Below are 24,398 nucleotides of genomic sequence, written 5' to 3'. Positions count from 1 at the left end.
CATAAGTAGTCTACCATCATCGTTTCTGAAGAATTACAATTAAACTCAATAAAGTGTTTTTACAGAAGGGTATTACTTTGAAGTGAGCCAACGTGGTAGCAGTGGGATTACCCAATGCAACGAAGATAAACGATCACTACAAGTATACTCCTTAAGTTGACGGCATCAATTAGATGAATAGTTTTTACTTTATTTGGTCATGAGATGTGGCCATGCAGGCAGTGCCAGCATTTCTTATCCATTCCTAATTGCCCAGAGGCAGTTAAGAGTCAACCATATTATTATGGTTTGGAGTCACCGATAGGACAGACCAAATGAGGATAATATCCTTCCCTAAAGGATATTAGTGAGCCAGATGTGTTTTTACAACAGTCAACAGTGGTTACATAGTCACCATTAGGCTAGCTTTTCATTCCAGATTTTTTTATTGAACTCAAATTTCACCATCTGCCAAGATGGAATTCTTACCTCAAACTATGATGCCTACAAGCCTACAAGATAAAAAAAAATGTCATTGAAATGACTGTACCTGTCCTGCAGTGCTCAATAAGGTCACAGGCTATGCACGAAAGGCAGACGGTCAGAACAATCCTTAGATCTTAAACATATTGTAGGTGTGAATAGTCGTTTTAGTCAGGCTAACAAGTAAGGGAAATCACCAAGTTGCTTTTCATTATACAAGGCAACCCTCATATCCAATTGTTTTCAGCGGTTTCAGTTACCCGCGGTTTACTGTAGCCTGAACATATTAAAGGGAACCTTCCTGAACCAGGGACCAGGGGGTGCCGGGAAGGTAAACTTACCATTGAAATGAATGAGTTTGCTCCTATCTGCCGTTTCAGGTTTCTACGGTAGGCCATGGAACATATGCCCCACAGGTACACGGGGACTACAGTAGTTCTGTACTGGTTAATTTCTAAATTGTGAATTGTCATTTTCCAAAATATCAACAATTTATTCACATTGAATTATGTTCAATACACTGTGCTGCTGCTCGATACATAGTACCCATTAAGAGTACAGCCAAGCTATATTACAATTTTAGAGCTTTTAATTCGGTTACTGTCCATAAAGTTTATATTTGATTATTCCTTCCCAGTTATAAAGCCCTGATGCCTCAGTTTTATAATTTTGATAATCTCTTACTGAAGTGGAATTTATCTACTAAGCTTTTGTTTTCAATTGGTCAAAATATTTGCTTTCTGTTGCCTGTAATGGTTGTGCATCAGATAAATTCAGTCAATCTCCAGCTAGTTTGCAATAATATTGACTCAAACCACCATAATTCTGTGTAGTTTTCAAATCCCACTGTAAAGTGACACTATTGCAAACAAAGCTGAGTGACAAAGTGTGGTATAATGAGGTTGATGTAAACCATGATGACGTAACTGACATATGACTCTGACACCAGTAAGAGAGAAAATACCAGTATAGAATGAGCTTGTGAAGAGACAAATCTTAGATACTGCTCTAGAGAGCTGTATTTGATAAACTGCTTTGAACAACTGTCAATAAAGGAGTGTTGCAATACATAAAGAAGTTGAAGAGCCTTCTTTAATGTTTAGGAACAAGCAACCGCAGGAACAACTTATGAGCAGGGACATCAAGAGATTTGGAATCCTAGCTTGAGACAGGTAGTACCCTGGAAAGGAAAAATACATGACTGGAACATTTGACAGATAAAGGGAAAATCTCAAGTACTCACCCAGGTCAGTCATCACCCTTGCCATATTGTCAACGAGTTGATAATGCAGAAGACACACAATGAGACCAGCATTTAAAACTCTGGAAATGACTTATGCCTTGCTATGAAACTGCTTCAGGCCTGCACACAAAAGAACAGTACCATTAAGTCAGAACATATTTATATATTGTCAATGCAATTGCTGATCTTCTGATAAGGTAAAGTTTTTTAAAAAAAGGACAATTGAATGTGATGCATTTATTTGATGTATAGCTTAACACAAAAATAATTTGTTGATGGAATGGACACGATTATTCAGTGATATCAGCATTTTAGGGAAACAAAAAATGTCTTTGCATTTATACCATCAAGCTACGTGCTCAATGGTATGGAGCTATTGTGGATGAATTGATTAGAGATTATATAGTAGGTGATGTGAGGCTTGGATAGTTATTAGGCTTTGTACAATTCAAGGAGGTTTCTTTTTAAAATTTACCTTTTTATAAATCAGCCTGTTTAGAGATGTCATTACGTACCTCTGGAGCAGGTGGGACGAGAACCTGGGCCAGGGGCAGGGACACAACCACTGTTCCACAAGAGGGCCCCTAAGGAGAACTTTAACGTGGGAGTGTGGAACTTGTTACATGTACACAAAACAGAGCCCAAATTGGTCCAGTCATTGAGTAAACATCAGGAATTCTTCTCAGATGGTTGGATGAGAAGGCCCTAAGTTGGCTTTAATACAGTCCTGGCAGCCCACCAAAATACTTAAAGTGCCAGAAATGACATCATTGACCAAATTAAGTCATAAAAGATGTAGCTTCCAACAAATTTACAAATATCACAAATGCCCATCAGTGGAGTGAAGTACTGTAAGTGTGACCAGTTTGTATACTTCACCAAGTATTGTGAGTTAACAGCATCGTCATTATCTCAAAAGCAAAGAAAAAAATCTGACGCTGAACCATCTTCAGCTGCTTTATCAATTACCTTCGCTCCATCATAACGTCGGAAGTGAGGATGTGCAACATTCACTGAAAAAATGTTCAGTGCCAATTGCAACTCCTCAGCGACAGATGGAATCCACGTCCAAATGCAGCAGGACCTGGAAAATTTCCAGGTCTGGCAAATAATGTCAAATAATATTCACACCTCACAAATTCCAAGCAATGACCATCCAACAAGAGAGAATCTAACCTTCATTTCTTGACAATCAACGGCATTTCCATCTTGAATCTCCACTGTGAACATCCTGAGGTCTACCATTGTCAAAAACTTTAACTGGACTAATCATATTAATATTGTGGCTACAAGAGCAGGGCAGAGGAATATTGCAGTGTGTAACTTACTGCCTGACTCCCTAAAGTGGGCCACCATCTACAGGGCACAAGTAAAGAATGTGATGGAATACTTCTCACTTGCCTGGATGGGTGCAGTTCCAACAACAAGATGCTTGTTACCATCCAGGATAAAGCAGTCCTCCTTTTTGGCACTACATCCACAAATATCCACTCCCTCCAGCACCACACAGTAGCAGCAGTATATACCTAAGAGAAAGTGAGGACTGCAGATGTTGGAGATCAGAGTCAAAAAGTGTGGCATTGGAAAAGCACAGCAGGTCAGGCAGCATCCAAGGAGCAGGAGAATTGACATTTCGGGCATAAGCCTTTGAAGGGCTTATGCCTGAAATGTTGATTCTCCTGCTCATCGGATGTTGCCTGGCCTGCTGTGATCTCCAGTGCCACACCTTTCAACAGCAGTATATACCATCTACCAGATCCATTGCAGAAATTCATCAAGGATCTTTAGATGGTACTTTCCAAAACTACTACCATTTAGAACAACAAATGCAGCAGATATGTAACAATACAACCACCTGAAAGTTCTCCTCTAAGCCACTCACCATCCTAGCTTGGAAATATATTTCCATTCCTTCATTGTTCGGGATCAAAATCCTGGATCTCCCTCCTTGATTGCATTATGGGTCTATCTAGACCACTGGACTGTGGCAGTTCAAATGAAACAGCTCACTATGACCTTCTCAAGCCCAGCTATGGATGGGTCAATAAATACTGGCTTAACGACTAATGCCCATAGCACACAAGTGAATAAAAAAAGTACCAAAACGATTATCTGGATATTAGCTAGATATAATCCCAAATAAAGAAACCACATTACAGTTTCACAATTCCATGAGTATGATCGGTATGTTTACAACTAAGAGAAGAACATAACATGGCAGCAGCAGTGAGACACTTGTGCTTTCTGAAGATTTCAGATTTTCAAGTTCACCATCCATATTATGCCAGCAGTATGGTTTTGAAGATCACTAATCTCACTCACTCACTGAATTCACATCTCCATCTCAACAAAAATGAATTTTCATCATGACTCCTACCTCACATTCATAACATTATATAATCCTCATTAGCTCAGCCCTACTGCATTGCATGACCACAACTCACAGCTTGGATGCAATGTCAATGTTCAGCCATGACAACTATAACATTCAAACACATTATAATTCATACTAGAGTACACTTCATCCTCTCTTAGAAGACAAGGTGATGCACAACTGAAGGTTTCAGAACTTAATCAAAGCGGGCAAAGCTATCTCCTTTGCTCCACAGAAGAAAATTGCTAGCTATCATTGCAGCTTGACCAAGACAATGGACAATCCCAAGTTTCAAACCATCAAAGATGCTCAAATGTAGCTTTCTTGCTCACATCCCGCTTTCTCTTCAACTTAGACTTTCTTCTGTTTTACAAGCTGCTGATGGTGCACAGAGGCAAAACTGAGGACTGCAGATGCTGGAAATCAGAGTCTAGATTAGAGTGGTGCTGGAAAAGCACAGCAGGTCAGGCAGCATCCGAGGAGCAGGAAAATTGACGTTTCGGGCAAAAGCCCTTGGTGCACAGATGCAGCTCATTGTTTGCTCCTCTCTATTCACCACAACCCTTCCCTTGTGCCTTCTTCCTCTAGATCCCAAGAGCAACCATTTGTTCAGGGGCATGAAGGTCAAGAAGAACATGATCCACCAACACACACAGGCGCAGTTCATATATTAGCCCAGCAAGTAACACTTCAGAAGTAACCTAGGGATGGGATTGTCAGGAATGGCCTGTAGTCAGAGTAGGCATAAACACATAGCACAGGTATTAGCCTCTCAAAGTGAAGAGGTATACAATAGCTCTGCTGCAGGGGACTCAAATGAGAGCTTTAATGTGTTATGGTCAGGCCCCAGGCAACATTCCCCAATCTGTTACATTTCCAGATGGGACACCCCAAATTATTAAAAGTTTCTGGCTGAGGAGCAATGAATTACCTCCCTTGGTTATTAGCCCAATGATTTGTTTGGTTGCAATATGGTTAATTTCGAAAAGAACTCCTTCTTCGTGGATATTTTTCTTCCAGACACAAATGAATCTATGTTTTAAAATAATTCAATTTAACTTGATATTCTTGAATTAAGAAAATGAATGACTTTATTAATTATAAAATACAAGAAAAGCTAGTAATACTACACACATACACACAGAGTAGAAATAAAACACAAGCTCAAAAAGATTTAAAAAATTGAAAAGATCTACAGATTAGTATCTGCATTGTTCATGGAATGCAGATAAGATGGTGTTGTGGCTTTTTTGGATAGCACTGGCAGCATTGACATTGGTAGTTGAGCAATGGATTTAAAAATAGTTGGGTCACAAGTTAATAAAAATTCAGTTGTTCTGATTCCTTTTGACAGTGACTGAATTCCAGAATTCAGGGTGAGACGGCACCCTTTCCTTTGTTTTTCCTGTGTTAAAAATGGCTGAGGAGACAGAGGGGGGGACATGACTAAAGTGCACAAGAAACAATGTTTCCCTTTGGTGTAGGGATCAATGGCCAAGTGGCACAGATTTAGGGTAAGGAGTTTTTGGGGGGAATGTGAGGATTTCTTTCTAACCCAGAGAGTTGTGGGAATCCAGAACTCAATGCTTGTAATTGAAACAGAAACCCTGATAAGATATAAGATGTATTTAGGTGTATATTATGATACCAAGGCATACAAGGCTGCAGGCCACATGCTGGAAAGTGGGATAAGAATATTGAGGTATATATTTTTGATCGTGGGCTGAAGGGCCTATTTCTGTGCTGTAGACCTGTATGATTCTAAAAGCAATGCTTTTTCACCTAGCAGTACTTGTGCCCGCCATAGGAGTACAATTTTAGCAAGAACGTATCAGCAATCTTTTTGTTGCCAAGGCCCAAAATAAAGGCAATGAAATAATTAATGGATTCCTGTCATTTGCCTCAAATTACAACAAACTACTCATATGAAAATGATGAATTTTTAAAGGTAAATGGAGAAAATGCTTTCTCTTGATTGTTAGGTGAGTAGCAAATACCGTACTTTTAAATCATAATCAAAAGAAGAAAGAGAGTGGTTCAATTTGTTTTTGGAAAGATGGTTATCAGAATATATCAGAACTCTACCAGAAACAGTCATGGAAGCAGATCTACAATAGCTTTTTAAAAAGTAAGTAGATCATTACTTGAGAAAATAAAATTGAAAAGGTGAATAACAGGTCTAAGTGGTTTGCTCTATTAAAGATCGATCATAGGTGGGTTGAGCCAAACATTTTTCGTCCCCAGCAGTCAGGCTTTGCTTAGTTAGTTAGCCTATGTAAGAATATCTCCAGGGAGCCCGGGATCTGAAATTTAAAATAGAGACCTCTCTCAGTAAAGCACGTTTTCTCACTGGAGCCACCTGGGCAGTCTCAGTCAATACCAGTTTACATCAGGAAACTATGCCTGCACTGTTCCTGATTTTCCAGCCACAATTGCAATGGAGAGAAAATCAAATGCTCCACATATATAATTATCTGAAGTGCACTCCCAGAAGGCAAGGCATTGGGAATGCACAACCAAAACATGTACTCTCCTCACTTCAGTTCTTCACTGTGTGGATCAAGTCACCAGCATCATTCACATATAACCACATAAAGTGAAAATGCATGGATGGAATGCTTGCTTGCAGGTTCGTGCATACATCATACTATGTAACTAATCTGATCAAAAAACCATTTAACCTCTTGTAAACTGATGTAATATTTATCCTTTGAAGTGTTGTACTTGCTCTGTCCTATTGATTCTGTGCCCTATTCCAGTTGTAGGTAAATAGATCGATCATTTTAACATATATTGACCAATTTACTACAAATTTGATAAGCAGGTAAATGTGGTACATCCAAGTAATCTCTCAAGGTCAATATTTTGATGAAAAGGTAATCGTTAATCTTGGTTATATACTGAGGTTTATTTGGATATCCCAGCAGGAAACCAGCAGGATGTGGTTGAGCACTGTGATAGCAACAAATGCCTGTCAGTCATTGAGGAACTGTCCCAATTTTTAGGTCTTCCCTCATTTCCCAGTGTAAAAGGGCACACGCCTACTCAGCCTACCTATTAGAGTAATAAGGCATTATCAAAATGCATAAAAATAATATTACACATTTATGCAATCAAAGTGCCACTGTCGCATCATTATGTAGAGGGAATTGATAGGGAGCAGAAGCTGAAACAGAAAGAATGGACATATACAGAAGAACCTCGATTATTCAAAGGACATGGATGGGGAGTATTTTGTTTGATTAATTGAATTCCAGATAATCAAATGCTGAATAACAAAGTTTAGCCAAGCAGCGGGACCTTGCGAACTTGCAGATAACCCGATATTCCGATATTCCGATAATCAAATGCTGGATAATCAAGGTTCCTCTGTATACAAATTCTAAATAAAGAGCTCTTCCACAAAGTACTGTAGTCCCAGGGAGCAGTACTTTGGGAGTACTATTAAAATAATTAGATCCTTTATACATGTGAAAGCAGAGAAAGGAATTAAAATTGGGCACTTCTGCAACTCAAAAGAAGTTGGTGGTTACAATAAAGAACCAACATGGTGGAGATGTGGGAAGATGTCTGTGGACAAAAAGAATTCCACAAGAATCCCAGTTATTTGTGTGGCTGATGGTTATCAATACAATCTTATTTATTAATTCCAAGGATGTGGATGCCACTGGCTAGGCCAGTATTTATTGCCCATCCATAATTTTCCTTGAGAAGTTGGTGAGGAGTTCTTGAAACGCTACAGTTCATGTGTATGGGTATACCACTATTGCTGTGAACGAGAGAGTTCCAATTTCAGTGACAACAAATGAACAGCGAATGTAGTTCAACATGAGGAATAAAGCATGACTTGGAGGGAAGCTTGCAGTTGGTGGTGTTCTCATACATCTGCTGGATCTGCCTTTTAGGAGGCCGAGGTCACATGTTTGGAAGGCTGTCCAGGGAGTCTTGGTAAGGTATTCCAGTACATCTTGAAGATGGTGTATACTTTGGTCACTGTGTGTCAGTGTTAGAGGAAATGAATGTTGAAGATATTTGTCAAACAGGCTACTTTGTACTGGATGGTGTCAATTCTCTTAAGTGTTGTTGGGTTTGCACTCAACCAGGCAAGTGGGAAATTTTCAATCATGCTCCTGGCTTATCCTTTGTAGATGTGGATGGGTTTAAAGGAGTCAGGGGCTGGGTTACTCGCTGCAGAATTCCCAACCTCTGACCTTCTTTAGTAGTCACAGTATTCATAAAGTTTGATTCCCTTCGGTTTCTGTGGCTGGATAATTAACCCCCAACAACAAAGCTATTTTTTGCGCTCAATACGACATCAACCAAAGAAGAGATTCCCCCCTTCCACCCAGTTCCCCCAACCCTGTAGTATTGGGTTTAAATATGATCTCTTCAGACCAGATAATTAAGGGTGAATCACTCATGCAGTGAAAAATTGAAGAAAAGTGGGAAAACACATGAAAAACAGACTTAATGCAAAAATAATCTGTTTTGATTGGGAGGTAACCACATGATACTGTATTGTCTGTAAGAACTGTGCTGTCATGCAACTACATGGGGCTTCCTGGATTTGTTTTTTCAGCCTGTTTGGAAGGTTGGAAATGTATTGCAGTCGTCATGAAATGGAGAGTCAGCATGTGATCTTGGGTTCAGAACAATATTAATATCACGGACTATTCCCCAGCCATTGCATTTTTCACCATTGGGCAAGGGTTCACAGGACCAGTGCCATGGAATCTGAGATCGAACAACAGGTGCCACCACCAAGTCTCCAACGGACAGAAAGGCAATGGAAGACTCACTTGTTATAAACCAGTAGATTTGCATTTGAAGGATTTATTGGCACTTGTATTTTACAGTGAATAATACAGTAAAATACAATAAAAAGCTTCAATTGTCACCACAGTCCAGCACAATGTTAGATAGTTTAAGAATAAAAAGAGTAAAATGAAATAACTGAAAGAGAGTCTATCTTCATTCCACCACATTCACCATGAGCTAGCTCACCGGTGACATGACTCCTGCACTGCCATCCCTCCCCCACTGCCTCGCCACCATCAGCACTGGATCCACAATCACCATCACCACTGACAAGTGCCATGCTGAACCCACACTCGCCCTACAACCAGGGGTCCCCGGCTCCACTACTGCCTCAGCAATAACCAGGAGTCCCTGTTCCAGGCCTATGGCATCCAGGGGCCCCTGGGTTTCTGCCAGGCCAGGCCACTGCCATCTTCAAGAGTCCACTGCCAGCGCCGGCCTTGAACTTCAGGAGGACAACTTTGCAGGTGCCAACCCCTTCAATCTCCGGGAGGGTATCACCACTTCACACACAATCCCCGCTCACTGCCAGGCCAATGCTGCCGAAAAGGGTAGGATAACTTGAAAGGAAAACAGCAGAAATAGAAAGAAAGAGGATGGGAGTGGATGAGCTCTAGATAAGAGCCCGCACTCAGCTCTGTTTCCCCACTGCCAGTTTGTTTGTAAATGTCTCAAATATAAAGTATATTAAGCTAATAATTTTATTTCATTTTAAAGTGCACACACCTTTTTGTATTAATTTTAATCAGACCTTAAAGAACCTGTCAGGTACTTTCAACCTGACAATATGCCAAGTAATTCCCATTGACTCCAGTTTTGCCAGGGCTCATTGATGTCACTTTAGTCAAAGGCAATCATTCTCATTTCCCCTATTTAGTTCAACAATTTGGCTGTTTGGACAAAGGCTATAATGAGGTCAGGAATGACAAAACCTAAACTGAACATCAGTGAACATGTTAATGTTGAGTAAGTGCTTCTTAGCATTGTCATCTATACCTTCCATCATTTTCCTGATGATTCAGAATAGACTGATGGGTCAGTAATTCACTTGGTTAAGATTGCCCAGTTTTGGTTAACAACACGTAACTGGGCAATTTTCCACATTGCCAGGTAGATACCAATAATTTAACTGAACTAGAACAACTTTACTGAGAAGATAACCAGTCCAGACTTCAGAACTATTGCCAGAATATCATCAAAGTCGAATAATGCAGTGTATTGTTAAGTTGAAAGTACCTAATAGGTTCTTTAAGGTCTGAAGTAATGATTACAAAACACATGCACTTCAACATATAGCTAATTTATTCGATTAAGATACTTTCTACATATATGAATTAACAATTGTGAAATTATACAATATATCTGTATTAAAACTAAATGGTTAGGTTAAATGACTGACATACATATTATCAAAGGAAGACTCACCTGCATTTCTGCTCATCAGGGACTTGCTGGTGGCACTTGGAGCTCAATCTCAGGTTCCACGGTACCAATCTCGCAAACTTCAGCCAGACGTTCAAAGTCCAATGACATGGGGCAAAGTTCCTGACATTGGTACTATTCTGACGTTATATGCAGTATTACCATTTTGTCAAACTTTTGTTGCTTTCCAGACATTCTATTGTGCAGAAAACCAGTTGAAAAACATTTCCAAGTGAGTCCATGATAACAGTGCAATATTCTGTCTCCTACCGAATCAAGGTCATGCAGTTTCCTCCCCAGTCAAAACAGACTGTTCTTACACTAGGCCTGTTTGTCATGTAATTTTCCACTTTGCTTCAATTGCTCATTGTCATATCCAATGAACAGTTCATAATTAAGCCTTAATAGTCTGGTTTAAAGATAATATTTTTAAGGCCAACACGACATACAGTCAAACCTTTCAATATTCAAAGTCTTTGTCTATTTCTTGATATTTTGTGGACTGAACCCAATTGCTGAAAATAACTCATCTTTATGCTGGAGACCTCCACAGGTGGCCAAGATGGATCATCCATCCAGCACGTCTGGCTAAAGTGTTTTCTAAATGCTTCAGCATTTTCTTTTGCTCTGATGTGCCGGTCTCCCCTGGCAGTGAAGGTGAGACCTTTTGTGGATAAAAGCAAAGGAAAATATGGCTTAATGTAAGTGCAGCAGTATTTTGTCAAGCGACAAAAGAAATTAAATGATTTCTTCAGGATTGCAAGCCGAGCTGGCTTCTAGCAACACCTTTTATTTGATGTGGCAATGCTTATGTTATCTCTTGTAGTGTAAGAAACTAGGATTCAGTATGATAGCATTGAAAAATCCAACAGAATTTTATTACAACAAACTGTTTTATGCAAACATTACATTCCTCAGGCACATTCGTGGCTGAGCTGATTAAAACATGATCAGTTTACAACAGGGGACCAATGCTTCTGGTAGAGTTTCCTGTTTTGAATGATTGAAGGTAAGGTGGAGTATGACATTTTTAAACCCTCAAGTCACATGCAGTGATGTTATCATGAGCATGTCTCTGAGTGGGATACTGACATACCAACCAAGACACATAGCATAACAATACTAAGGTATAGCTTTCCACACAGAACTGCCAGTGCATGAAGCCATCCTTCCCTGTTTTGAATGGCTGTTCACAGATCATCTAGGAAGCCTTTCCTATTACTCCTGTGGATGAAGCAGCTGAAAATTGTTGGAGAGTGATGTCCTGGAACTGAGATGGTTGACCTCCAAGAACCTCAACCATCTGCTATGTCTGAGCTGTTAGGAGGTTAGCCACTCACTGCTGCAATCCCAGCCTTTGATTTGTTCCTACAGCCAGACTAATTACCTGGCAGGTCCAGTTCTGGTCAAAGGTAATCTCCAGGATAATGGTAGTAAGGAATAATGATGTTCGTGCCAATGAGTATCAGTAGGGAATGGTGAGGGAGTCTATTGTTGTGGAGATCATTGCCTGTGCAACCTTCCACTGATTAGCCCAATCTAGAAGGTTGTGCAGGCCTTGCTATATATGGGCATAAACTGCTATAATCTGAGGAGTTGTGAATGATGCTGTACACATCTTCAGTACCTTACACTTTTACCCGAAGTTACTCCACAGAAATCAGCACCCTGCCTGATGTAGACTGTCCGTTAGAGAGGAATACATTTAAGGATTAACCAAATACAAGTGAGCCAGATTAGGAGATAATGACAAGAAAAGCTAAGGGGAGACGTATGAGAGGGCATATTAACGTGTGTGTTTTTCTAGATCATGCATTGATGAAGATTTCAGGACTCAGCGCTTTAAAGGAGAAATAATTTCTGCAAATCAACAATTGCACAGTTGTGTTGAATAATGTGATGGAGTCTGCTTTTACTTTGGGTAACAAGCAGCTCAGTCATAAAGAATGTAGTCATCCCAATGTTCATGCTCCCCCTGTAGGAGTACATGCCATACAGGTAGCATTTCTCAGGAATAAAGGCTCTGCAGGCCTATAGACCGATGGATAAGTGCTTCACTCCAAGAATCTCCTACATTCTGCTGTCCTGTGGATCAGTAGGTGGTCTATGCCACAGGTGCCATGGGATAAAAATAGTGCCATCTCTCCTGACAATTTGGTTCAGGTTGTCATGAGGATATCAATGTTCACGTGGCCATATTGTTATGATTGATGTGGAAGTGTTACAGTCTTCAGCTGGAATCTCTCAGATCCAAATTTCTCAAGATCACCACTACAAGCATCTCATAAGTCTTTAAATGAGTCACAGCAGCTCTCTTATCTTCTACTGTGCAGCTTCTCACAGAGACTTTACATTGTGTAAAAGAGAACATCAGACTGCGGTTATCATGGATTGCAGTAGTTTTAGATTTTTCTTTAAGTCAATAACAACACAAATCTTCTTAATATCTGTATATAAGCACTGTCCTGAGATAGCTGCTGATAGCTGCAATGTTAAGTGACAGAAATATTAATCTTAGACTTTGAGTAGGTGCAATCAGTTGTAGGATAGAATAACTTGGACATATTTGGGACTGTTAATGCTATAGAGTACAGTTTGTTCAGTGTTTTAATAAGCCACTGTCAAACAGTTCTTTTTAGAAGTAGCTGCTCAATATTCCTGGTTATCCTTTACCTCTTCATGCTAAAGATCCTCCTCTGGTGCTAGTTACATTTTGTAAAGTTATGCACCATTCCACAAATAGGTGGCAAGGTGGTTAGCACTGTTGCCTCACAGCGCCAGGGTCCCAGGTTTAATTCCTGCCTTAGGCGATTGCCTGTGTGGGTTTCCCCTGGGTGATCCAGTTCCTTCCCACAATCCAAGGATGTGTAGGTCAGGTGAATTGGCCATGCTAAATTGCCCATGCTAAATTGCCCATAGTATTAGGTGCATTAGTCAGGGGTAAATATAGGGTTGGGGAATGGGTCTGGGTGGGTTACTCTTTGGAGGATCAGTGTGGACTCATTGGGCTGAAGGGCCAGTTTCTGTTGTGTAGGGAATATAATCTAAAGAAAATTGCAATTGGAAAGAGCACCTCTGATGGACCGCAATGTCGAAAGCCACAAAATCTATCCAGGAAACATCTGCAATGGAACTTTCCTGCAATAGCCAATGCTGTGTTGGCTGCAAGTTTCCTTGCAGAATGTGAGGTAACCCTCCCCCTTGGAATGTCCTTCTGCAACGTTCCTCAAAAACTGCAGGTATATTGTTCTGACCCTAAAATCTTAATTAGGTGTATAAAGATTCCATTAGCACACCTTATTTTATTTGTTCTTCCTCAAGCAGTGATGTTTGCTTTTCCTTATCGTCTATCCTCCTAACCCTATGGTACAAATTAAGAAAAAGGGACAGGAGTAGGCTATTCAGCCTTTTGAGCCTATTCAGCATTTAATGAGATCGTGCATGATCTCAGGCCTAATTCCAAATACTTACCTTTGGTCTATATCCCTTAATACTTTTACTGCTTAACAGAAAAATGATCTATCTCACATTTAAAATGAACAACTGATCCAACATCCACTGCTACTTGTAGAAGAGAGTTCCAAATATCTACCACCCTTTGTGTGTGCAAGTGCTTCCCAACAGCTATCTTGAACAGACCTAATTCTCAGACTATGCCCCCAACCAATGGAAACAGTTTACCCTGTCTTTTTCTGTCAATAGAAACTTCATTAAGATGACCTTTTAACCTTCTAAATTCTAGAGAAAATGTGCCCAATTTGGTCAAATGCGGAATTGATGTCAAGGTCCGTCACTCTCATCTCACCTCTGGAATTCAGCTCTTCTGGCCACGTTTGAACTAAAGCTGCATCAGGTCAGGAGTTGAGTGGCCACAGTGGACCCCAAACTGGGGGTCACTGAGCAGGACGCTGCAAATTAGTGACTGTTTGATAGCATTGTTGATGACATCTTCCACGACTTTTCTGATGTTTGAGAGTAGATTGATGGGATACTATTTCACCAGGTTAGATTTGTCCTGCTTTCTGAGTACAGAACATACCTGGGCAACTTTGCACATTGCAATCTTGATGTTAGTCTTATAGTTCCACTGGACCAGCTTGGCTTGGGGTACAGCGAGTTATGAAGCATGTCTTCAGGATTATTGCCAGATCTACTATTGCCATTAACCCTAATTTCTGTAGAGAAAATACCAGAATTCTAAAGGCAGAAACCACTAATACTTCAGAACCTTCACTGGCAAGACAAATGCTTTCAAATCTTTCAAGAACAAGAGACCCTACAGCCCTGAGAGCAGCCAAGGATTCTGTCCAATAGCTGCCACATCAGTTGAACCATATGTCGGTGGTGAGAGCAGGGAGTGGGATTAGGACATAAGTCAAGAAATGGCACTGACAACACAATATCATAATTTGATCCTATTTTAAATATATTCCTAAAGCCTCTTTAAGTTTCTGAGAGGTACCCAGGTCGGTAAGAGCTTGAGCCCTGGAAAATCAGGCCTTATTGCGTGGGAAGTGGTGGGAAATGATGATATTTTATTTTCCATCCCATTTTTGTATGTAATAACTGCTGTAAAGAAGCAAAAGTTGTTCACAAAATCTCAGGCACATTAACCATTTGGGTACAAATCTCAGTTTATAGTCGGCTCTGTCTGCGTTTAAAGACTGCCTTTCTATTTAAAACAAAAACCTAAAGTAGTGGGAAAAAGTGCAAACCATGCTCTCTGAAGAGAGTATGAGTGTTGCTTTACATTGATATCAGCAAATGTCAATTTAAACAGAACAAGTGATACTTGTTTCGATATCTGGTTTCAGCAGAGGGATTGCAACCCAATTCAATTCATAATCACTGCAGCTTTCGATGCTAACTCCTTGCAAATATTGGCCATCTACTGTTTTCTACTTCTTGTTACATTGTGCAGTATGCTTATCCAAAAATATGTCAGTTGTTGTTGAATCTTTGCAAGAGCTTTGATACTTAGAGCATTAAGTGGACTGAAATGATCAGAAGAGTACTGACAGAGTCAGGGCAATGACTGTGGAAATTTCTTTTTTAACCTTGTTTGATCTATCACTTCACACTGTGGTGTCCACAGCTGCTTTCGATTTTCGTGTCAATGCTGTGTTCAGATTCATGAAGATAGGTCTGATCATACAGTTAGCTTTGATTCTTGTGCACCAGCTGAGGCAGAGAGGAAGGATGCTGGACTGGAACCAAGTACTTTATGTTTGCAAGCTATACAAGAATGGCACATGTGGTTATTGTGCATAGCACAATCTTATTGATTTTCACACCTTGTCCTACTTACAACAGCATTGAATAATTATCCTGAATTGAGTACTAGGTAGTAAAGCTCTCCCATTGAAATTACATTATAAATGTCAAAAAGGAAATACATTAGTAAAAGCTATCACTTTCAGTCCATTGATATTACATAACTATTACTTTGTTGATCAAGAATACAAAGTGTGATATACAGACAGCTTCTTCCATTCCTGTTAATGATATTTGTGGCACAGATAAGCAATAATTAAAGGAATACATGTCTTCCCATTCTACATATAAGGGATTTCTTATTTACATGTGGGATGTGAGCGCCATTTTATTGCCTGTCCATTGTTGCCCTTGAGAAGGTTTTGATGAGCTGTCTTCTTAAGTCTCTGCATTCTATGCTGTCTGTAGACCCACAAAGCTTTTAGAGAAAAAATTCTAAGATTTTTACCAAGTGATACTAATGAAATGGCAATATGTTTCGGACGCAGGATGAACTTGCAGGTAGTGATGTTCCTATACATCTGCCCATGTCTTTCTAGATGGTAGTGGTCATAGGTTGGAAGGTGCTGTCTAAGTGCTGTCCAAGGAACCTCAGTGAATTTCAGCATTGCACCTTGAAGGTAGTACATACTTCTGCTACTGATGTCAGTGGTAGAGGAAGTGGATATTTGTGGATGTGGTGCCAGTTGAGGACTGCTTTGTCCTGGATGGTGTTAAGCTTCTTGAATGTTGTTTAAGACTATTCCATCACATTTCTGAAGCAATGTGACTTGTAGATAATAACTTCTGGGAGTCAGAGAGTGAGTTACTTGCTGCAAGCTTCCTAATCTCTAACCTGCCCTTGCAGCCTTTGTATTTATATTGTGAGTCCAGTTCAGTTTATGGTCAATGGAGTGGGGGATTTGAGCAACGTTAACACCACTGAATGTCAAGGGATGTTGGTTAGATTGTCTCTTGTTGGGAAATAGTCATTGTCTGGTATTTGCATGCTGCAAATGCTACTTGCTACTCATCAATCCAGGCCTGAACATTGTCCAGGATTTACTACATTTGGACATGGATTGCTTCAGTATCAGTGCAGTCACAAATGGTGCTGAACATTGTGCAGTGATGGAGGGAAAGTCATTGATAAAGCACTTGAAGATGGTTGGGCCTAGGTCATCACCTTCAGGAATTCTTACTGAGATGACATGGAGCTGAGAAAACAAACCTCTAAAAAAAACATAACTATTTTCCTGTGTGCCAGGAATGACTAACTGGTAGAGAGTTTTCCCTCTCATTCCCATTGGCTCCAGTTTCAATAAAGCTGTCTTGATGGTGCAATTGGTCAAATGCAGTCTTGTTGTCAAAAGGGCTGTCACTGTTACCTCAATCCCTGGAATTCAGCTCTTTTGTCCATGTTTGAATTAAGGCTGTATTGAGGTCAGGTGGAAACCAAATTGGGCATCACCAGCAGGTTATTGCTGAACAGCTGCTGCTTAATAGCACTGTTGATGATGCATTATATAACCAGTAAAGTGATGGAAGGTATGATATAGTGCAGAATCTGATAGTATTTGAAGAAATTTGTAAATTTGCCCCATGAATTAGCCTATCAGGTCATTTAGTTCAAGGGCAATTATGGATTCACTGCAAATACTGGCCTTGCCAGTGATGTCCACTTCCAGTGAATGAAGAAAAAAACACAAAAGGGCTTGGACAAATGTTCAGAACATATGAAATCATTGTCAAGCTTATGGAAATTGGAGCATTGCTTTTCACTGTTTTGGATGGCAGTGACAATTATGAGGAGAGTTAGAGTGGTGGGGAAGAAGTCTTGCCAAATTTGACCTTTGAGAAATTTGTGTAAACAAATCAGCCAACAGTGAACAGTTAGCAGCTTTGTAGAAAGTGAGAGAGTGTGGACTCAGGATGAGAGGTCGGGAAAAAGAGGCACCACTAATTGTATGGAACAAAGCACAGGATCATGATTATCCTGAGGCATAAACATCACTCTGCATACAGGTTTGACAAAGAATCAGTTAGACTCGAAACATCAGCCTTTTTCTCTCCTTACAGATGCTGCCAAATCTGCTGAGATTTTCCAGCATTTTCTCTTTTGGTTTCAGATTCCAGCATCCGCAGTAATTTGCTTTTACTCTGCATTCAGGTTTGAGTTTCTATGGTGGAAGGAGGGTCCCTGCTTAACTAGATGAAAGATCCATAGAAACAATAAACAGCATAGACCCCATTTATGTCATTTCACCGTAGTTTCCATGGTTGTTCTAGCAATGTTTTAGGGGAACAAGTGGGTGACTCTTAACAGAATCTTAGCTGTGGGATGTTTAAAATCAGTGTCACTGTCAGCAATTATAAAATGGGACTTTGGCAGTAACAAGAGTGGCTCCTACCTCTTTGTCAGAAACATGTGCAAAGGGTAATTTCAGGCAGATATATTTTCCATAGTATCATGTTCTGCTTTGTTTTTACTTCCATTTAAAACAAAATGAAATAGACACTCCAGAAAGTGTATGGTTAATGCCTTGATAATACAGAAACAATGTTGGCAACATTTGTTAGACAGCTTTTTCACAACGAAAACTAAACTGCAATGATAAAACCAATGACTGTATTGATCTCTATTCAGTTGCCGTAAGTTAATCGGATTTCTGCTGTTACTTCTATTTTCAATAACCCCAATTAGTCTTTAATGGCAATTCAGCTTCAAGGATGCATTGCTTCAATGTACACTCACTGTTTTCCTTCTGCTCATAATTCTTAACAGAAAAATGGCACCATGTCTACTCTGGAATGCAACCCCTGAGTTCTGTGAGAAGTGAATTAAAAGGAATCAAAGCAAAGAAGAGGCATATGAGTGATAAATGGCAATGACTTCATTATAGATGCCTTAAAAAAAATTATCCCAATGCATGGAAGATAGTCTACATCTGATTAGATTGTAATGCCAATACTTCCTTCTCACCAATTTTTTTTTAATGTATAACATATAGGTTGAAATAAGTTTGAAAAAATGTAATTCCTTTTACTTTCCTTACAAAGTTTAGAGTGGACAGTGATAATGAACAGACCATTTTCCACTGTCTCAGAGGAGCACTTTGAACATTCATCATTGTATGTGAAATCTTTATTCCCTCTGCCTAAGTAAGGCTAAACCCAAGATACGAACCTGACAGATAGACATTCCAACATATTGTCTCACCTGATCCCATCTGTAAAGTTTAAGTATTTCTATCTGTACATTACATAGTTCACAACATTACATAAATCTTTGTGTGTTATGAGCCATTCACATCTATCAATTCATTTTTATGGATATATATGAAGAAGCTCTTTATTTATGTCTATTTTACATATGTTCGGAGATAGCTTTTCTTTTTACATGGAAAATGTGTTGCTGTCAAGGTAGTTTTATGACTCAAAATGGCCTTTCATCTGAAGAGATTTATGAGACAATACCCTTCAAACCAAATGTAGAATTGAATCTTTGCAGATATCCCTCATTTAATCCTATTTATATTTAAACTATCATTTGGCTAATATAATGTTGCATTACCCATGCTCATTAATATTTGGGCTTAACTAAAGTACGCTTCATCATTAGTTTTTTTTTCTCATGGCAGTGCTCATTGGCAGTGTAAAGAAGTCAATGATTGATATTAAAATTGACACAACTAATAGAGTTTAAGTTCATTGGACATCCCCAACTTCAGGTTGCAAAGGGAGATGATTTTGTGCATGAATTTTGTGCATGAATCACAAAAAAGTTAGGTTACAGGTACAACAGGTAATGAAGAAGGCAAATGGAATATTGTCCTTCATTGCTGGAGGGTTGGAGCTTTAAAAAGGGAGGTTATGCTGCACCTCTATATGGTGCTGATGAGGCCACACCTAGCCTATTATGTACAGTTTTGGTCTCCTCACTTGAGAAAGGATTCTGCCTGACCGGCTGTGCTTTTCCAGTGCCACACTTTTCAACTCTGATCTCCAGCATCTGCAGTCCTCACTTTCTCCTCATCTCCAGAATTGAGAAGGTTCCCTAATGAGGAGAGATTGAGTAGACTGGGGCTGTACTCACTAGAATTTAGAAGAATGAGGGAGGATCTTACAGAAATGTATAAAATCATGAAGAGAACAGATAGGACAAAAGCCTGGATGTTGGTTCCACTGGTGAGTGAAACTAGAAGTAGGGGGCATACCTCAAAATAAGGGGAGACAAATTTAGGATTGAGTTGAGAAGGAATCTTTTCACACAAAGAGTTGTGAATCTGTGGAATTCCTGCCCAGTGAAGCAGTTGAAGCTACTCTGTTGAATATTTTTAAGGCAGAGATAAACAGATTTTTGAACAGTAAAAGAATTATGGGTTATGATGAGTGGGCAGATAAGTAGAGCTGAGTTCACAAAAAGATCAGACACAAACATATTGAATGGCAGAGCAGACTCGGTGGGCCAGACTGTCTACTCTTGCTCCTCGTTCTTATGTTCTTATGTTATTCATTGTCATCTGTAGATCAAGCAACCTTGTATTTCAATAAGAAGGATAATCAAGCCACCTTGTGCTGTTTAACTGTGAGCAGAGGCATCATAGCCAATGACAGCTGCAAGCTTTTCCTACCACTTAACACTGAAGCACTCAGAGATATCTATAAGTGATCACAATTCTTTGGAGTAAAATTGAAACTCAAGTACCAGGTGACCGGATTTTTGCAACCTTAATTCAAATGCTGACTAGTTTCCCTGATAACCATGTCATCTGACAGTTCAAACGTTTTTGTCATTGGGATATGCATGACCTATAATCTGCAAATGGAAGTGGAGATGTTTACCCAAAGCATGTTTCTCTGCAGACAGGTGTGACAATGGGTAACTTGATAAGCTGAGTAGCAGCAGTTTTATTAGCCTACTCAGAATAAGGAGGAAGCATTAAATTGGATGGAGAGGAAATGCGAGACGTAATTTGATTTCATGAACTCCAAATGACTTTTATGTCTCAAGATGAAATTTTGATGAGTGTCCATGTCTTGTCTGTCAAGTCAAAGGGTCAAGCTGTGGGATCTGTCCATTATCTATGTTGCATCTTTTCTTTCATTAGGCTTTGTGACAGCAGTCTGCTCATCATGTGCTGATAACAGGGAAAAGCTTGATAATAATCTGAATAGTGGAAACATTCATCTTGTGAAACTTCAGCCATAACCATTAGGACAATGTAAGGCTGTGCTTAAATTTAAATAGATTTACTCGTCACATGACCTAAACAGGTTAAAAAGAATTCTCATTTGTTTTACATCTTGATTTTCCTTTAGCAAAAGCACTTAGAAGAAAGTTAAATTTAAAATTCAAATCATTTTAATTAACCAGCTATTTCAATTAGTTTTATCTGTACTTGTTTCAATATTGAGGTAAGCTATGTAATCTTAAAAAAAACTATAGGTCCTGTTCACAGGGAAGTTTCTGCATTTTAAGAGCTGAAATTGATTTGAACATAAGAATATAAGAAACAGGAATTAAAACAGGCTAGTTTTGCTGCCATTCAATTTGGTCATGGTTGATCTTATAACTTGGCTTCACATAGCCACACTATCCCTTTATTCCCGAATTCCAATCGTGCCCACAATCTATTGGCCTTTGTCTTGAATATTCTCAATAAAGAGCACATACCGCTCTCGGAGATGAAGAATCCCAAGGATTAACAAGACTTTGAGTGAAGAAATTTTTCCTCACCCCAGTCCTATATGGCCAACTCCTTTTTCTGGGGTTTGCCCACATATTCTCTATTCTCCAGCTAGGAAAGCACTATCTCAATTATAACCTGCCAAAGCCCTTAAAAATGTTTCGATTAAGTCACACATCATTATTCTAAATTCCAGCGAGTGTCCACACTATCTTACTTAATAGGACAATTCTTGATCCCTAGATCGAGTACAATGAAACTTTGTTGTACTCCCTTCTGGTTTCAAGGTCCTTAAGTAAAGAGATTAAAAACTACACACAGTATACTAGATGTGCCCTGTATAATTGTTTTTGTCGACAACTTTTACTGATAAAGTTCATCATCATTGGCAGTCCATCGCAAACAAGGATGACTCTCTTCCACTCACAAGGTGAGTCCGTAGGTGACTCTGCCACACTCAGGGCAAAAGGTGATCGTGGGAAGGGGGGTGTGGGGCATTGGGTGCTGATATCCATACACTGTTTTTGCCGGGTTTCTACGTTTTCCCCAACAAGTCTTGAGATGTTCAATGCCTTCCTTGATGCTCCTCCTCCACTTGGGTCTGTCAGATGTCTATGGGAATGCCAGAGAGGCCTTGAGGGTATCACTGAAGCGTTCCTTATGTCCAGCTGGGGCTCGCCTGTCATTTCTGAGCTGGGAGTAGAACACCAGATTGGGGAATCTCATATTGGTCATGCAGACAATGTGCCCAGCCCATTGCAAATGATTAAGGGTGATTGGTGCCTCAATTCCAGGGATGTTGGTCTGATCGAGGATGCTGGTGCTGGTTCACCTTTCTTCCCAGTGAACACACAGGGCCTTGCGCAGGCAGCATTGGTGGTATTGCTTCAGCCCCTTGGGGTGTCTGCTATGGACAGTCTACACCTCAGAGCCATATAGGAGGGTAGGAAAAGCTAACATAATATTTGGTTCCCTAATTCTTTTAATTCAATTCACTTCTTGTCTGATCCCCATATCCATTGCTACCTTTACTTCAAATCCAAAGAGAACATGCTCAGTAACTGAGCATCCACCATGCTGTGGCTGGAGAATTCAAAAGATCGACAACTTCCTGAGCAAAAAAAGTTTAAATCATCTCCGGTCTAAATTGCTGACTGTTTAACCTGAGATCGTGCCCCCTAATTCTAGAGTCTCCAGCTAGAATAAATAATTTTAAATTACTTAAAGCTGTTAGTAATGGAGCAATGAATGCACCCAGCCAATTATGGAGGGACTGACAGAAGATTCGTCAGGTTGAGAGGAGCAGAGAGTGATAATGGTGTTAATGCAGACTTTGGTAGAGATTTAGATTTACGGTTGGTCTTTAATTCAAAGTATATGTTCATGATTTGGAGCTGAAAGAAAATAATGTAGCAACCATTGAATAGACTTCATTGGTAGCTGGGTATAATTGAAAGTCAAACTGGGATCCAGGTTTTAGCATCTTTAAAAAGAGCAAAAAAATTGAGAATGTTAGACGGACAACCATATTGCTAAAAGGCACACTTATAAAAGAAGTGATATTCGTAAGGGAGATCAAAAAGTGGGAGTAATATAAGAAGAGTTAAGGAACAGGAAGACTTAAGGAACAGGAAGACTTGCAAAACGCTGACAGCAATTGTCTCTAAACCTGCTGTAATGGTGTAATTGGGGATATGTGGATACAGAAACCTGGAAAGCATAGAGTAAAAACAATGTTGTCATAATGAGAGGTTTATTTTCACATGGTTGCAGGAAGCAGAACAATTCAATTACCAAAGGCAATAAATTTTTCGAACATATAATTAAAGAGGCTTTTCCAGATACAACGAAGAATCAGTCAGCAATCTGCCATTTTGGAAGCATCTTGCAAATTGTGACTTGCATGTAATTGAAATTTCATTCTAATGGTTCAACTAAATAATTGGAGCTCGCTGCATCTTTCACAATGCTGCCAAATAGGTTGGTTCTGATCTTACTGCCGGATTCCTCAGTGATTGCTAAAAGGACAATCAGAGCATATCTCATTGCTAACGTCTTCTCTTCTGTATAATTGTTTAATGTTGACACTAATACCGGATCGCTTTGTCTATTTTCCATCAATCCTCTACCCATTCAATTACATGGTATATCTACCTTCTTTCATATGTCAGCCCTGGTTCAGTTAGCTCTCTTCTTTGAGCTTTCAACTGCACAAAAAAACTTGCTTGACATTCAATGCACTAGTGAGTGAGTGTAGCATTGTAGAAGCTGTCATCTTTTGGATGAGACATTAAACCGAGAGACCATCTGCAGGAGGTTTGATATTTTTTTCCCCATGAACTGTGGCACAACATTTATATCTGCGGCAGCCTTCAGGTCTATGACGGAGAATGATGCATGCTTCTCCAATATTCCTCACAGAGTTGGTAAGAGTGAGTAAAGGCAGAGGCTTCCTCTCACCGATATACAGCTATGAAGCTGCAACTTTAGTCTGCTACTTCACTCCCTTGCTACCACTTGGAAGATTAATCCTTCCCTTACTGCATTCTCACCCAAGCCCCATTCAAATGCACCATCTTGCATTGCCAAATGCAAACTAACTGCACAGTGCTAGGGAGGCACAAAGCAGTCCACTTGTTTGGCGTCCCATCCACAAACATCTACTCCTTCCGCCACTGACATTCAGTAGCAGCAGTGTGCACTATCTACAATACGCACTGCAAAATTTCACCAAAAATCTTTAGACAGCACTTTCGGAATCCACAACTACGTCTATCTAAAATGATGTTAGGTGGCAACACCACAACCTGCAAGTTCCCCTTCAAGTCACTCACCATCCTGACTTGGAAATGTATCACTGTTCCTTCACTGTCTCTGGATCAATTTCTTGGGGTTCCCTCCCTAATGGCATTGTGGGTCTATGTTACAGCCCATGTACTGCAGCGGTTCAACAAGGCAGTTCACCACCAGCTTCTCAAGGACAAAGAGGGATGGGCAATGAATGCTGGCCAGCCACTGATACCACAAGTGAATTTTAAAAACACTTTTCAGCTTTAAGTTGACAGCTATTTGGGCCCTATACCTAAATGTCTCAGGCCCTGAAATATTTGAATTGCTCCCTTAGCCAGTAACTGGT

This window comes from Chiloscyllium plagiosum, unplaced genomic scaffold (genome assembly GCF_037043375.1).
Source record: "Chiloscyllium plagiosum isolate Xiang-an unplaced genomic scaffold, Cpla_swu_hap1 HiC_scaffold_2, whole genome shotgun sequence".
Lineage (NCBI taxonomy): Eukaryota > Metazoa > Chordata > Chondrichthyes > Orectolobiformes > Hemiscylliidae > Chiloscyllium > Chiloscyllium plagiosum.
The sequence above is the reverse complement of the archived record's forward strand: the minus strand, read 5'-3'. Positions refer to the sequence as shown.